We start from the raw sequence: 17,016 nt of genomic DNA on the forward strand, positions 1-17,016 counted from the left end.
ACAAGGGTCAATTTGATGCTCACGGACGCTACGCCAGCACAAGCAGAGTGGCAACTAGGAATTTGTTTTCAGATTTCAGGGTTGTTTTGGTGGACAGGGTGGGTTTTTGTTGTTTTTTTTAGAAGAGGAACATGATCAGAACCAGAAGGATTGAACATCCCAGACACTGGGAGCAGAAGAGGCAACATCCTAGCACAGCTGCACACAGCCATGGCAACTCTGGTGCGGACCATGAACAGACAAACCTGTGATTTGCTGTCAACAAAAAACGTGTTTGGATATTTCAGCAGCATAGAGCTCAGGCCTGGACACAGAAGGAACAGCAACACAAAGCCAAGTCTTTCCAAAACAGCACACTGCCTGCTGCTAGCAGCCTTAAATCCCTCTTAACCACAGAAGTATAAGAAGCAGGTTTGGAAATAAAGGACGATGGTGGTCACTCAGCAGTGGACAGTATTATCCTAGGTGAGGCTCCCCCCGGAGTGCAGCAGGGATCATTAGAGAACTTGTTTGCGCTTATTTAAGCGTCCCCAATTCTACCAGGAGCCGAGTTGACCTGCTGTTACCTGGTGGGTAAGCACAGATACAAGAGATTCATTACACTAAGTTAAGGCACTGCAGGTCACTGTGCCTTCTAAGAAGTAAAAAGACAAAAGATTCCCAATTTTCCTGCTTCCTGAGATCAGCAGCCACTTTGCACATCCATAAAGCAGGTCTCCTCTGAGCTATTTGGCCTATACAATAAATAGCCAGCACTAACTAGCTGCCAGCTTAACACTAGCAAAAATATTATATTCCTCCTTCAGTCCTATTTTTAAGCACTGACATTAGAAGGAAAGGCACAAGGGACTTAAATCTGTGGGAAGTCTTTAAAAGAGAGAACACATTTCTTCCACCTGCATTTTGCAGATAACACCCTAAATTTTCAGCTTTTCTGACGTATTCTCATTCATTTTTCTACTGTACTACCCACCCACTGAGTGCAATATTAGCGGACGCTAGGCAGAGCCGCAGATACCTCTCACAGGCAGCTAGAGCATCCTCCAATTAAGGTCTCCTTGCATCCCTCCTAAAGTAGCTGAGTGCTTCCTCTTGGTCTGCCTTGGGAGTGCTCAGCCCTCAGGTGATGCACATCACACCTCATCTGTCTCCACTTCTCATAGATGTTTAATTTACTTTTTTTCCCCCAAGTCATAGAGCGTACAGATTGACAGCTGCAGTCAAGAAACAGTCCCAGAAAGTTTAGTGGTAAATGGGCACAGAGGAGGTAATTAGACTAAATGGAGTCCTGGTAGAGTGGAAACACGCAGGAGAAACAGGCAGCCCCATCAAAGCTGCCACTGTCAGCTGTCCAGAAGAGGAGGGAGATGGCTCCAACTCTTCTACAGGAAAGCCACATGAAGATGTAAGGAAGAGCAGCTGCCCTCCTCAGGCAGTATTTTAAATAGGGAGACCTTTTTAGACCTTTTCCTTACAAGCTCTGTGCTCTACAGCTGTGCTTTGCTGTATTTTCACATGAGACAAGGCTGATGCTCCAGGCCAAACACTGCTGCCAGGAAGGGACACCTCCCCGGGGATACTGCATAGCTGTTTGTCAAGGCCCTTTCACACCTCCCTCCAAAGCAGCTGGTGCTGCCCACACCCTGAGAAGGCTCCCAGAGCACTGGCAATTCCTACCAGGTTGGATCCAGAAGGTGCCTAGGAAAGCCTGGCCATGGAATTTGGGCTACATCACAGCAGAGGTCTGCAGGGTGCAGTGTCAGCTTCAGTCTGTCTGGTCCAAGTAGTGTTGGGGCACACTAACAGCCGTTTCACAAGACAGGTCTCCCAAATTAGTAAGTCGGTGACGGTCACTGGCAAAGTGGCCCCAGGACCACCCTGCTCCAGGGCTCTGCTGCTCCTCGGATGGTCCTTCTCATTCACAAAACCTGTGCCACAACTCTTTGTCCTCCGGTATATTGCAGCAAAGCAAAAGCTGGAGGGTAACTGAGCAGCTCCTGCAGCAATGGGGTGTATGTATCTGCCCGGTGCTGCTGCCACAAGGCTCGGGTTGGGCCCAGAGCCCTCGCGAGATGCCTGTTCCTGGACTGCCCTCCGTGCTGCTGCAGCACCTGATGCTTTCCCAGTGGCTGAACCTGGTGGCAAGGCAAAGGGCTCTCTGCTGGCAGCGGCGCTTGCCCCAGTGCTCTGCAATGGGTTAAAGAAATGCGTAAGTGCCACACTGTGAAAGGTCTGAAGTACTGGTGGTTTCTCCTGCTGCTGAAATAGCCTCACCTTCCCAACTCATATTAAGCCCAAGCCCCGCGGATCTGAATCTTTGCCGAACAGAGCCCTAAATAAGTAAATCAATCATTCTCCAGTATACGATCTGTCACTGCCCACTGAGCTGCCATTCTTGCTTCCCCCGGCCTTCCTCTAACAGGCTGATATTGAGATTCAACAGCGACTGCTACCGATGGGAGCAGCTGCACGTGGGTGTCCCCGCAGGGTCCGTGCAGGCCCTGCAGACAGCACCCCACAGTGCCACACACCAGCGGGAGCCAGCGGTCGTGGGGCTTCGTGCCGTGCTAACGACCACGACAAATCACTGACGACGCTCAGCCAGATTGCACCAAGCTGCTCTGGCACTCCTGGTTGATACAACCGGTGATGTGTTAGTGACAGGGAAACATCAGTCATCCCTAGTCCACAAACACCAACCAAATCCCTCGTCCCCCTAGTCCCCTGCCTGCAGTGCAGCTGCGAAAGGGAAGATGGCTCTGCGCTGCTGGGACTGCCTACCTGCGAGGAGCAGAGAGAAAGAAGTGGGGCTGGGACGCTGCGCCTTGCTCCCTCCACCACACAGGCACCTCTGGAGAGGCTGGTCACCTTGCAGGAACACTTCATCCGTGATCCATGCGCTGCAGATAACCACTGTAAAGAACTAACCCATATGCGTGGAAATGCCGGTATTCCTCCCCCTTTCCCGTACATGAATTTCAAATACTACCGTAGAGACCTCAGCATGCAAACAGTCAGGCTGGAGCGAGAGTTCTTTACTGCCAGAAGTGGGGACATACCTACACTGGGAAGATGACAGGCATGGAAAGCAAAGGCACTACGCTGCCCCACACAGCATCCGTCCCACTCTACATGCAAACTTACACTGTGAAGCAGACCAGACTTGCTGGGAGAGGGCCATGCCAGGGGCTCGCGCAGACTACGGGCTGGCAGCCCTGCAGCGGCTCTGCATTAACTGCCCCACAAAACTAGTGTCTAAGGGAAACACTGATGACCAGCTTAGAAATTCTCCAGTCCCTTGATAACACCCTACATGTGCCTTGCTTGTTTGATTTCCTCCCTCAGCCAACAAGCCCTGTATCTGCTTTTATCATAGCGGCTACAATCATGTTACGTCTATGTATTAATTAGAGTGCAAGTTGTAATTTCTCCTCCCTATGACCTTATAGTTCATTCCAGGCCGACAAGTGTTTCCAAGCAGAGAGGAAACCACAGGACCCTGCAGAAGAGAGAGAAATACCTGGCTGGTTGGCCAAGCTCCCAATATTTCACTGGACACAGCAAGGAACAGTCCAGGGAGAGTCCAGGAGGGTGTTTTGTGGCTTGTTTCTAATGAGGTCAGGCATCACAGCATTTTAGCTGGATTAAGGGTCTGCAAGCGCATGCCTCATGCCCCATCTTTGGTTTTCACAAGCTGCTTACTGCTGTGTGGAGCCCAAGGCTGAATCAATCACTGCGGTAGTTGAGCTTCACCTCTTGTGCAATTAGCTCAATCTTTCTGGAACAGCACAGATGGCCTTCTTGGTGGGAGGGCTTTACACACACCGTTAATCAGACCTCTGCTCTGAAGGGACGGGTGACGGGAGCCCATTGCTTTGGGCTGCCCAGGGACTTGGCCCCAAGAGCTCAGCAGAGAAGTGCACGGCTTCTGCCTGTGGGGAGTTGGCTGTACATCTGCAGGAGCACAAGAGAAACATAAATGCTGAGCATTCAAGAGGGAGAAGGGACAGGACACCTGAGCTTTGATCCACAATGGGAGATGGAGCAAGAGGCATCCGAGGAGAAGGGATTTGCCCAGGGAAGCTGTGGCTGCCCCATCCCTGGAGGTGTTCCAGGCCAGATTGGATGGGCCTTGGGCAGCCTGAGCCAGTGGGAGGTGTCCCTGCCCATGGCAGGGGGGTTGGAACTGGATGGGCTTTAAGGTCCTTTCCAACCCAGATTATTCTATGACTCTATGAATTAAGAGACAAGCTGCAAACACCCAAGAGCAATTGAAGCTGTCCATCTCACATAGCTCTGTCCAAGAGGGCACTGACAATTTCTAAAAATCCTATGGAGAAGCAAACTAGGGAAGAGCTCAAAGAAAATTGCTGATGAAAAAGGCACGGCATACACAAGGGGTGAAGGCAGGCATAGCCTGAGAGGCAACTCTCATCTTCTCACCCCCCACCCGCTCCCCCTGCAATGATCTGTGTCAAAGGACTGAAAATACTGAGTTCTGTGTATTGGAGTCAAAACCAAAACAGCTTTCATAGAGGAAAGCTGCTTTAAAAGTAAGAGATGACTCAAAGGATGACACATCCTTAGTGCCTGCTGAGGAACTCCAAGGGGAGCACGAGCCGAGGAGCTCGCTGCATGCTGAACTGCGCTGAGCTGCTCACTGCAGCACAAACACGCTCCATATCACAGGATAACCTTAAGGGGAATAGCTTTGAAAATTCAGAATTAGACGTTGCTATTAGACATTACAAGAGAAGAGATGCTGGCTTTTAATGTTGCTTCCACTCTGAGACTGGTTTGTGCAGGTAGGAAGGAATGTCATGCTTGTTTGCTTTACACACCAGGAGAAGACATCAAGAGCATCTATTGATAGCACATTTCTGCCTTTCATGGCCATGCATCGGCCTCCGCTGAACTGCACTGACAATGCTAACGACAACATTTGGGCAGCCTCTGGCCAGCGCTACTGCATGTTTGTTTGCTAGACTGCAAGACCTTGGTCACATTTGTTTTCAGAGGAAGACATTAAAAATCCAGAATGCAGTGCAAGATGCAAGTTGTGAAAGCAGAAAACAATCAACTCTACATCTTTATCTGGAAGCCTCCTTTCTGTACACCTCGGTCTCGCACACAATAACCTCTGCAGCTGCTACTCATAGCAGAAAGCAGAGCATCATTCCAGGAGATAAATCCATATTCATTCCATAAAGATGGGGCCCAAAATCAATCCCAAATCAAAGTATCCATTCATTTTCATATTACACTAGAGGCAAAATCTGCGCCTAATTTGATAACATCAGAAAAAGAAACTTAGCACTGTAGAAAAGGAAAAAGACTTACTCCTATGCTGAATTATCCAGCTGCCAAGGAATGATGCCTTGTCATGTATCTTTCATGCACTACATACTGGCTTCCCATTTCTGTAGCCTCTTCCTTCCTTCCACGGATCTCAAAGCTGTAAGTGAACACAAATGAATAAAAACCTCTCACCTCCCATGAAGCAGGTAATTTGTTTTTATTAATACATAAATGATAGAGGAAATTAATTAAGGAATAGAAAGGGCAAGAGGCCCAAGATCACACAGCAAGAGCACTTTAATCACCACATTCTGGCCACTTAAGAGTAGTGTTTGCATGTTAATGCTTTCCTGCTCTCCAGCAAGCACTCTGAATGGACTGTTTTATCAGACTCAGAACTCGTCCGGTCCCTGACAGCTTTGTCACATCAGGAACGTGGAGTTTTTTTCTTCACACTCACACCATCACACCTCCATCCCCTGGTTTAATTACTGTTTATGCTGAATATAAATAGCAAAGGAGATGATCCTAAGATGAATAATGAAAAGGCAACATGAGACAAAAAAACTGCTCCAGTCAGCTAGTTTCCCACCTGCCTTATATTAAACACATATTAGCCCTTCATCTCTGCATAGGAGAGAAGGAAGGGTGAGTTTTAGGGCCATTGCACAATATGAACTTCCACAATGTATCAAAGTTACAGAACCTCCTGTGCCAAATAACTTTGTGCTGATCCACAGTGGAAATTCAGAGTGGTCAACGGCCCTCGAAATTTCTAATCCTTACATTCCCATAGAGGAGTGATGCCATGGGTGCATCTCCATACTGCGCATCAGAGGCAGGAGCAGGGACGCTGGAGCCTGGCCACACTCCCTAAAATCTGTGGTTCTATTTTAATTATTCGGCAATGCATATCTATCTGCTTCCTCATTTGCATCTAGCGCTTTCAGTGACAAGAAAATACATCCTTTTAAAATGCTAACCTAGTAAGAAGTATTAGGAAAAGTGAAAGCTATTACGAGTGCAAATTTCAGAGCAATTAGTCACAGAGGCAGAAGCACAGACATAAGATTAGTTCCCAAGTCTCCACTCTGTCTGCATCCGCGCCGGAGCCAGGCGCGTGGCGCAGACCCAGGAGGTGAAGGCTGCGCTCAGCACCACTATCGGGTCTCAGACCCCTTCCCCAAGCACCCACCACGCCAACAGCACGTGCAACGCCCTCAGTCAGCAACTCCTGCAGCTCTGCAAGGCTCTGTACAGGCAGTCAGCTGTCAGAGATGGACTGGCCAAGGACAAAGCTCGGAATAGGTTCAGAAATAAAGAAACAAGAGATTTCTGTCTCCATCTACCTGCAGCCAACATGAACCCACTGAAGAAAATATCCCTGTGGGTGAAATGCTAAGAGCACGTAGGAAGGGAACACAAATAGCAAAAGTCTTCTCTTGTGAAGATTTCTTCCTCTGACAGTGCTATTCTAGACGCATCACTGCATATTTGCAGTGGAAGATGGAAATACTTCTCGCATTAAAGATAGCGACATTCTTAATTTATCTCACATGTGGGAAGGTGCATGTGGGAGGAGTGCAAGCGACTCTTAGGAATACGTCCTATGTAGTTTAATAAAGAATAGTACACATTCCCCCTAGGAGTTTTTTTTAATAAAGCTCAAAATTGTAATAGAAGATTCTTTGCAAGAGCTTAGAAAAAAATAACTAAGGGAAATAAATTTCATACTGTGCTCCAGCTTGTAGGATTTTTGAGTACCGTGTATGTATAAAAAGAGATTAAATTATTAAAAAATTGAATCCAAATTATTCTGCTTTTACGACACTCTCAAGCACTTACTCAAGTCTGCTCCAAATATCTTTAGATTTTGGATTGTTCCCAGCGTTGAACAAATCTGGGCCTAAAATTGTGTTGTGGCAATCAAAACCTATGCCTCAACAGCCTGTGGATTGTGCCTCTGTCCTTCAGAGAGGTTCAGAGATGGGGAGGACCCACCACCTCAGAGCATTCACATCCAAATCCCTACAAGAAGCCAGGTCTCTCTCGAGGGCAAGGAGCCTTGCTTGATGTGAATTTCCCAGCCCACCTTTGCTGAATGACACTGTTTCCCTACACCATGCTGTGCCTCCCCTGCACGGCATCAAAATCAGCCGTTCCCTCCGTACCTGGAGTGCTCTGGCTGGGAGCTCTGCACTGGGCACGTGCTGGCGTTACCAACCTGTTCCTAAAAATAACCTGTTTTCAGCACCTGAAGGGACTCTTGCAGTCGTTAGTTAAAATCACTCTCCACACCTCTAGAGAGGTTTGTCCTGCCTGGGCTCTGGGTACGCAGCCATCCCTGCCCAGGCACCCCAACACCGACGCACAGCTTTGCTCACGGCACCGGCAGCTCAGCCCAGCCCTGCCCCCTCCCCAGGAGGCACAGGCTGCCAAAAATACTGAATAGAACAGAATATTTTCAATTAGAACAGACTACAATGATCACCCAGTCCAACTGACTGACCACACCAGCTCCAGGAGCAAGGCAGGGCTCCCACCTGAAGGTGCTCACAGGCAGAAATGCCTTCCTGTGCCCCAGGAGACGCTCGAGTTCCCAGCAGGAAACTGCAGAGTAAAGGTGCCACAGATGGGGGTTCAGATCCACCTCCAAACACATGAGCTACAAATAGTTTATTTTCTTCTGGCTGACAATACATTAGCAAACCTATTTCTGTTGTTCATAGATGTTATGGAAGACCTAAAGATAGTATGTTATTGTCAACAGAAAATGCAATTCAATTCCCTAAAAATATCAGGCATATGGGCTATGAAGAGTTTGTCTTTCTCCAGCAATGCATTTTTTCATTATTGCCCTGGACTGGAATTAAATTGCTAACCTAAGAACAAGCAGATGAATCCGTCATTACGATAGCATAGAAAAATGCTTGTACACTGCATGCTCCTTCAGTATTTAAAGATTCCTATCTCTACATTAATATAAACTGGGAAACATCGTGAAGCCCCTGTGCTGTTAAATGAAGCAAGGCTGCACGTATTGCTTCATGTCTGGGTGCTGTCAGCAGACAGGCAGTACATAACCTTTGAAAGGAAGTTTCAGGACAGGGTTTCGGGGTTTGCCCGCACAGGGACCCATCACAGCCATGGCTCAAAAAGAGAAGAGGGCTGCGGTCTTGTGCCTGCAAACCCAATGGCAACGTTTGCAAAATGCTGATCAAAATGCTGAAATCGTGTACTAACCCTATTCAAAACCAGCCCTCACCAAACCCTGACTCTCAGCATCTCTGTAGCGGCAGCAATGCACTGTCAATTTTTTGTGTCAGAGAAAACAGCGACTCAAGCTCTGAAGCATTTAGTAATATAATAATGACTTAAGGGGTCAAAGGAATTGTATAAATTCCAATTTCATATAAGAACATAAAAGACAGTTGAGAAACAAACTGCTGTTTCAGAAAAGAACACATCCATGCATTCTCCCAAAATGCTTCATAAAGACAACCTTTGCTCTGAAAATATCTTTTCCCTTCCCAGGGTCAGAAGCCACAGCCCAGCTCCACTGAACTGAACTGAACCTCATTGCCCCACACATCTCCCCAGCCCAAGCGCTGGTGCTGACAGCTCCAGCTCCATCCTGGAAAAGTTCCTTTACAGACCCTATTTCTGCCAGAGTCAGTATTCTCCTTGGTTTTCCTTTTTAGCTGGTGAGGAGTAACTTAATTTGCAAAATAGATATTTTCACACTTGTTTCAAAGCAGTTTCATGGCTCAGCCCTATATAAATACATGGCAACAGTGACTGACAGAAGGTGGTTACCAACAACAATCACTTCTAATCAATTAATTGGAAAGCACTTTTGATGGAAATGACATACACAGCAATAATTTCTTTTCTTCTTAAGCAACCACATTCCCTGGGATTATTCCCAGGATTCTGTACAGATGCGCTCTCCCCACAAGACCACTGGCTGGGATGGACATTTGCCAGCCCCCCGGAGAGGACTACTACAAGAGCAGGATTAAAACATGTAAAGCTGCATAAAATCAGGCTTTCCAGCCTCAGAACTCAGCGCAGTCCTCATCCCGCACACCCCACAAATAGCCCCACTGGCCCTTCAGCGCTCTCAGGAGATCAGAAAGGAAACCAGGGCTTTGTTCTAGGAAAGGCACGAAGGGCTTCAGAAGCCACATTACCAAAGAGCTCTGCAGGATGGGCCAGAGTGCAGCATTTTGTTATGAAGTCTCACCTCGCTGGAAACACACTCTCAGCTTCTAACGATAAAAGAACATGGACTGTGTTTATTTACATAAATTCAATTGTTTCTTCCTTTACTTTCTGGCCAGTTGGTGAGGCTCATGTTTCTATACATCACTACTCAGAAAATAATAATCTAAAGTAATACAGAGAAAAAAAAAAATCTCTGTTTTTTTTGGGAGCCTCAGAGGAGCATAAAAATGAAAAAATAATTCTGGATAATTTCTGCTCTTCCTATAATGAAAAAAAAGTAAACAACAGTATCAAAGTCACACCTCCAACAATTTAGAATTAAGGAATCAGCTTTTCCTGTCTTGAGTCAGACTACTGCAAAAAAAAATGACAACTCCTATTTAGAACACTGCTATAGGAAAACCAGCTAATTCATTCCTCAGCGCAGCCTTTTAATGTATAAGAAACAATATGCTATACAAACTAATATACTGAATTATACTCTACATGATTCTTATCACCCTTTTCGCTTCTGCGCTTTCACTAATTGAGCTTCTGTCCTTCGTCATTTGTCCAACAGCGGCTCAGGGGATCCGCTTGTTCTCTTTATAAAAATGTAAATTAAGTGTTCCCATAAAATAACCATGCCTTTGTGTTAACTCCTATTAATGGGTGTGCTTTAACTGCATAACTGTATCATTTAAAGATACTGGAGAGGACACGCAGAGTATACAGAGAGCTTGCATTGTGTTTACATCCTCTTCCCACACATCTTGCCAAATCTGTATTGCTCCAAGTCCTGTGACACACTAAACAAAAACAAATCCAAGCACCAACAAGGGCAAGCCTCTAGACAGAAACAAATAGTATGGAAATACAAGTGTTATTTACCATAAATGGCGGAAGTCTTTAAAAGACACTCCTTTCCTATAGGATCTTGATGTCACTGAAGGGAGTCACCCTTCTGGATGTGATACTCCCCACAGGAAAGCTGAACGCTAATGCTCCACAATTATGCTTCCTGAGCCCTCACCATATGCCACATGCAAAACACATGGAGTTTAGAAACCAAGCAGCTATGTGAAAGCTCAGCCACATTCATACCAGTCCCGACAAGTAAAAGAAACTGTAAAATTAATTAGGTGAGTTAGACTTTTAGGCTCAGGTATTTACACGCTGATTACAATTAGCAACATGTTTATCTCCATTTTTACCCTTCCTCTGATATAAATGCGCATGTTACCAGTCATACAAATTACACGTTTCAAAAAGGCAAAGCTAATTCTGTTCAGCCAGGAACGGTTCTCTTTGGGATCAAACTGGAACAAGGGCTGCAGAGAATGGAAACTGCTCGTCACATATCTGCCATTAGCTGTACAGATGTGTTTCGACTCCAGCACGGGAAAGAGGAGACCTGTGAGCACCCTGAGGTCTGGCCCTTGGCCCTGCTCAGCACGGCTGGCAGCTCACAGGCGTTCCCACCGTGTCAGGATGCTGATGCCACAGAGCAAAAGTGATGCCGGGTGGCAAATGAACTTACCCACCCAGAAGCAAAGCTGCCCCTTTGAGCGCAATACACCCAGAGCAGCCCTCAGCACTCCATGCCTGGGACAACCCTGAGACATTCCATGGGCAGAAAGGACCTCCTGGCCATGCTCTGCATCAGCTGGACGCTGCAGAGAGGCACGGAGCATCTGCATCTGTGGGCCACGGGGTTAAACAGGCACACAGCTCCTTTCCTCTGGGGAAAACCCTGCAAGGTAGGAAGATAAAACTCGGTGAAGATGAAGTCAGGGGGTCACAAGATCCCATAGGAAAGCACACATTTCCAAAAACATCTTCAGAGGACTACCCACTCCCAAGTGCCACCAGAAACTGCATGGCATGTATCATGCTCATTCCAGCTCCTTACACACCCATGCTACTCTGGGTGCTACTCGCAAAGAAAGGCAAAGAGATGCAGTCATCGTGACAGAATGCAGAGTTTTGCTGTGCAAAGTACACACTGCTTACAGCTGCTGCCGCTGAATCTTCAGTTAATAATCAGAGAGACAACCTCCTCTGAAGCAAATGGTAAGAAAATACCTTTATGCTAATTTCTGCCCCTCCATAGCAGATCCACGAAGAATCCATCAGTTTTCTGGGAGGACTGCAGTGACCAGGTTGTGCTGGTGCACACATTTTGCAGAGAAGGACCTTGTGCTGTATCAGAGCTGGTCCTGGTGTAGCATCCTTTCTGGGACATGCTTCTATGGCGCATTCCTCGGGTTGCACTCATCTTTCCATCATAAAAGAGCTTTTCCTTTCAAAGATCAGTTCTTTACACATTTTGGCACCTGACTTACACGTGGCACATCCAGCGAAGCTGTACTATACCTTACACTAGCACTGTAAGTAAAGCGTATATATACATCTAAAACACAAACCGCGCCGTTTCTTCTAAACTCTGTCAGATCACTATGTTATTACAGAGAGGCTATTACAGACAGGTTTAGTCAGCTGTGCATCATTTCACACCTTCATTATAATCTTTACTGGGAAAATGGATTGCTTCTGAGCCTCTTTCCATTCTCATTAAACTTCCACTCTTACAAGGTGTCAGAATTGTAAAATGCCTAATGTGGTCAGTTAATTACGATGCCGCTTGCTGCTTTAGCCTTTTCAATTACCCGCATTTCCACTGGCTGAAGGAGCCAAGCTCCCACCTAGGGACAGTCAGACCAAAACTAACAGGAGAGACCAAGGGGTGCCCAGCAACAGAGGACAACACACTCCTTCAGCCAATGCAGGTCCTGGGAGACCATCAGAAAGCCTTCCACCACCAGGAGACAGCATTTCTCAGCGGGTGGAACGGGAAGGCTGTGCTCAAGGATGAAAGACAGAGGTACAGCATGGTTCTCAACTTCCTTTTCTAATAATGGTAACTAGAAATCAGGCACTATAAACGTTATTAAGAAAGCCATTGTTGGAGTTGCTCAAGGTAATTGTACCATTTGCCAGAACGGGAACTGCCAGACACCAGCCTGAAATCACATAAACCACTTAGATTTCTGCCTTGGGATACAAGATGCCAGACAGCTAAGAGTGACCTCTCTGCTTGAGCACTATCACGTTCTTGCACACAGGGAGGGGACCTGCAAAAACACCGGCTGATGGCAGCTCCCAGGGATCAGACACTGGAAGTCTCCTTCCAGTCCAACAGGGCCAGTTCCGCACCCTTCTGCAGACGGGAAGAGCAAGGGTTTAGGCAGAATCTCTGATACTTAAGCAGTGCAAACATCTCCCACATCCCTCGAGTTTCTAGTGATATGGTATTTCAGGGGTGGCGCGATGCTTCAGGAGTTTCTCACAGCACAGAGACTATGGTGACTGAGAAGCGGGTGAGGCAGAAGCCTGACACCTCTTCAGGCACCGCTTCCCAGCTAGATGAAACACTTCGGAGCACCCCATGCAGTTCCCCCGGCAGAGCCGCCCCCCCGCTCTAAGAAACCCCCATCCAAACCTCCGCATCAGCAAACCCACGAGGACACCAAGCAAGATTTTCTGAGGCTCAATCACCCTCCTACACTGCACGCCCACCACACGTCCACACAAAGGACACGGCTATTTTTAGCTCCTTTCTCTTATTACAAACACAAACTAAGGATTGCCCAAGTACAAATGAATATTTCATTTTTAACAGGGAATGATTTTCAGCGCATTTCTGAAGAAAGAGCCCTTGCTGTAAAGGAACACCGTGTTCTGGCAGAGCCATCCCAAATACAACTGAGAAAGCCATCTCCCTGATGAGGGATCAGAAGATCAAAGTTCTGTTTTATTAGTTGTATAAAAAGTATCTTTAGCTCTCAGTTGACAGGAAAAATTTGCATTTAAATAGAAAGATTAATAACTGTAATACACAGAGCCCACACTGAATAATTTTTTGTAACAGAAAATAATTCATATTGTTTTATATAAATTGTGCACCTTAAGTCAAGCTACAAAAAATGATAATCGTAATATTTTACGGAAGAATTTTAATATAATACAGCTTTGTTACATTATTATTCTCCACTGTAAATAATGCATGTCTGAAGCTTTGGGAAAGACTGGATTTAAAATACTTATCTATGAAAATTCAACAGGGCCCGTGCTTTTTGGTGTGTTTACACTACGCATGAGTTTTACTTATTAAAATATAAAAAACTATCAGGACAGGAACAAACCATCCCTCCTACTGCAAGGACAGACCAGGAGATGACGCCTACATAGAGCTTATTGAATTTTTCTAGAAGGAAAGCTTTTTCTCTAAAATCCACAGATCTGGGTTCACTCGAGTATTCTGAAATGCTATTCAACTGTTGAGTCGTTTTGGTCAGGTCATAAAACCTGATCTTTAAACCTCAGAAATTCCATTTTTACATTCTTTTAGCATGGGCGGGGGGGGAGGTTTTAATTTTATTTTGAAAAGCTTTTTCACTTACAACTACAGTTTTTAAACACTAACTCTATGCCACAGGAAAACAGCCTCCCCTCTCCAGTTCCTTCTAAACAAGCCTTTAAAAAAATAAAACATTGATGCTTCAGAGAAAACTTCAAAAAAAAAAATCCCTTGGGATCAACCCAAAGCATTTTGGTTTTTTGTTTGTATGATTTACTTTAGTGCATTAATTATTTCCTCAGCACCTCAGCTGCAGCAGAGGGTTGTGTCTCTGGGTCGTAGCCCCGGGTGGTTTCCCGTGGCTGTCCCAGCAGGGCTGCTGGACCTCAGGGTTTGAGAGCTGCAGGAGCTGCGGCAACCGCTTTAAGCAATTCTACTATTGCTTTTGGAGCACTAGAAGAAAGTGATTCCTTTGCTTTCTTCTCCTGGACCAGCGTCAGCAGAGCCCTACCCCACTCAGCACATATTTTTTGCCTTTGCCGGTGCCCAGCCGGCTCACGCTGGGCATTGTCCCTGGGATCCTCCTCACCGGCTGCTTGCTCCCGTATGCAAGGGGTATCTTCACTGGCCTCTCTGAGAGACGCAGAATCTATTTCCTGCTGCAGCACGAGCATAGAGCGGGTAACTCACGGCATTTAATTTATCACTTCTTCACATATTCTAGTCCTTAGCCAGAAAAAAATTTTAATTAGAGAAGGATCAGGAAGGAGTTGCCCAGAGTTCCCCCAGTGCCACAAGGATAATAGAAGAAAGCCAAACCCCTTACTCTGCTCGAAGCCACCAGCAGCACTAATTACCCTCCCAAAATTCAGCTCAGGTTCCTCTCGCTGCTCATTTAATCTCCATCTCTCTCGCTGCCTTCCATTTCATCGCGCAAGCACCGAGCAACAGGCACAGACACAACCAGGGAAGTTTGGAAGAGCTGTTGCTGGCATACAGCAGAGAGCCCAGCACTGCTTGAAACGAGGGCTCAACAGCAGACAATCAGCAAAGGATGCACAGACGCTCGTAAACACGGTGTGTGTCCATTAGGGAGCACAGCTCTCTCGTTAGGCTCTAATGCATCTGGACTCCAGAGGCCGTCGGCTTCGCTGTCACTGCGATACGCGCTCCTTGCCAGCGACATCACTGGGCTTTTAGGTTTGATGCTGGTGCAGGGATTGAGGTGTTCACCTTCACCTTTCTGCTACCCCAGTGCCACCGTGTGCCCAGATGCCACCAGCAGGGATGTGCTGGCATCACTACATCACATCTCTCCATCACTACAACTACAGACCAAACACAAACCAAAGGCGTGCAGGGAACCAAGTAGCTTGTGAAGTGCTGCACAGATACAGATGTACCAAAAATCTTATTTAAAAGTCCCTTTTAATGGTCAAAGCAAAAAGGCAAAGCCCTGGCCAACAACTAGAGGAAAGCAAATGGGAGCTAACGAGCCCCAGTCCCAGCAGCAGCCCAACCTGGGCAGCAGGTGAGACTGGGGTGACCAAAAACCCGAGCTGCCACTGCTGGCTGGGCTCCTCCTGGCCCACCTGCTCCCTTTGCTTTGGGACCGCAGCCCCTCGGGGGACACAAACGGACAGCAGGAGCGCAGCAGCAGCCCCTCCCCTGGGAAGGAGCTGGGTTCGAATGGGGTTAAGTAGGAGATTTGCCCCAGGAGATTTGTGCCAGGGTGATGAGGCGGATGGCAGCGGATCGTAGCGGCGTGAAGGGCTGCCGGGCAGGCATACAGCAGCTGGCCTGATGTGCAGACACAGCTGGAATTACAGCTTTCATTGCTGCCTCAAGGCCTAACAGCACATGCTAGTATAGGCAATATATCACTTTTTTCTTAAAAAAAAAAAGATAGACACACAGGAAAAAAAATTGTGCTGAAGTAAGAATTTCTCTTACCAATTTCCCTTTGTTAGAAAAGGCTTTTGGAGCATCTCCACCGCAGCAGGGCTGGTTGAGGGACCATCCAGGTGGTGTCGGGGCTAGGAGTCTGAGCCAAGCTTAAAGACAAGTCATCCACACATAAGCAGGGCTCGGGCTGGTCCCAGCCACCACACCAGGTCCAAAGCTTGCTCTTACCTCTGCCCCTGAGAGGCGATGCAGCTTGCAGAGCTGGTTAGTGACACACGGTGGCAGGGAGCCGCCCTAGGTTGGAGGTCATGGGTGGATGGGCAATTTCTGCTCCAGGGATGATGCCAGCATGGGTAACTGGTTTAAACCTCAGTTCTTACAGCAAGATCCCAACACGCTATTGTTTACACATGGTTCTCTTGCAGCAGAGAGAGGCTTTGAAAGTCCATGAACATGAATTTCCCAGTGCTGCTGAAAGTTTTCCACCTTCCACAGCTGCAGAAACAATCCCTGCAGCAGCAAGTTATCTCTAAGGATCACTGAGAGGCTGCCTCTCCCCAGCATTTTAATTATTTACCCTCAGACTTAATACCAGACGTCAAAAGTTAAACCTTGTAGATAGAAGTGGTCATTGAAACTTATTTGGAGCCATAAATGAACCCAAGATGATGCAGCCTTCTGAATTTTGCTCGGTGCAAAATATTTTTGCTCCGTTTTCCTTTCTGATGTGAATGCAAATCAAAGCACTTCTCTGAAACAGCATGGCAGAAACACAGGCAGTTTGGTAACAGTTTGGGCCTGTACATTTAGGGCCAATGAGTCCAATTCCAGACCCATGAGTTTCTGGCAGTCTCCTCAAAGACTGTAGTCCTATGGCAGAGTCACTCAACGCTGTCTCCTCCACTCAAGCTGACCTTGCTCGTCCAAAGATCAGCTTGGCTGCAGGATGTTTTTAGCGTCAAGACTCTCGTTTGCAAAAACAGCGAGAAAGACCTGAGAAAGCTCTCAGGCCTGGGCTCTTCGGGCTTGCTAAACCACAGGACTGCCTCCTCCCCATCTCCATAATGGGGCTCAGAAAGGAGGGGCTGAGATGTTAGATGTAACTTCCAAAAGAAGGATCCGAAAACAAGACTGTTTTACTGCCCATGGCCACCTGACACCTCTCCAAGCGTCAAAGAGCAATCCCTTCTACAGCAACCATCGCATCTTAAGGCAATTTTCCAGGAATTTGTGGTCTAGTCACTTTT

This window comes from Cuculus canorus, chromosome 11 (genome assembly GCF_017976375.1).
Source record: "Cuculus canorus isolate bCucCan1 chromosome 11, bCucCan1.pri, whole genome shotgun sequence".
Lineage (NCBI taxonomy): Eukaryota > Metazoa > Chordata > Aves > Cuculiformes > Cuculidae > Cuculus > Cuculus canorus.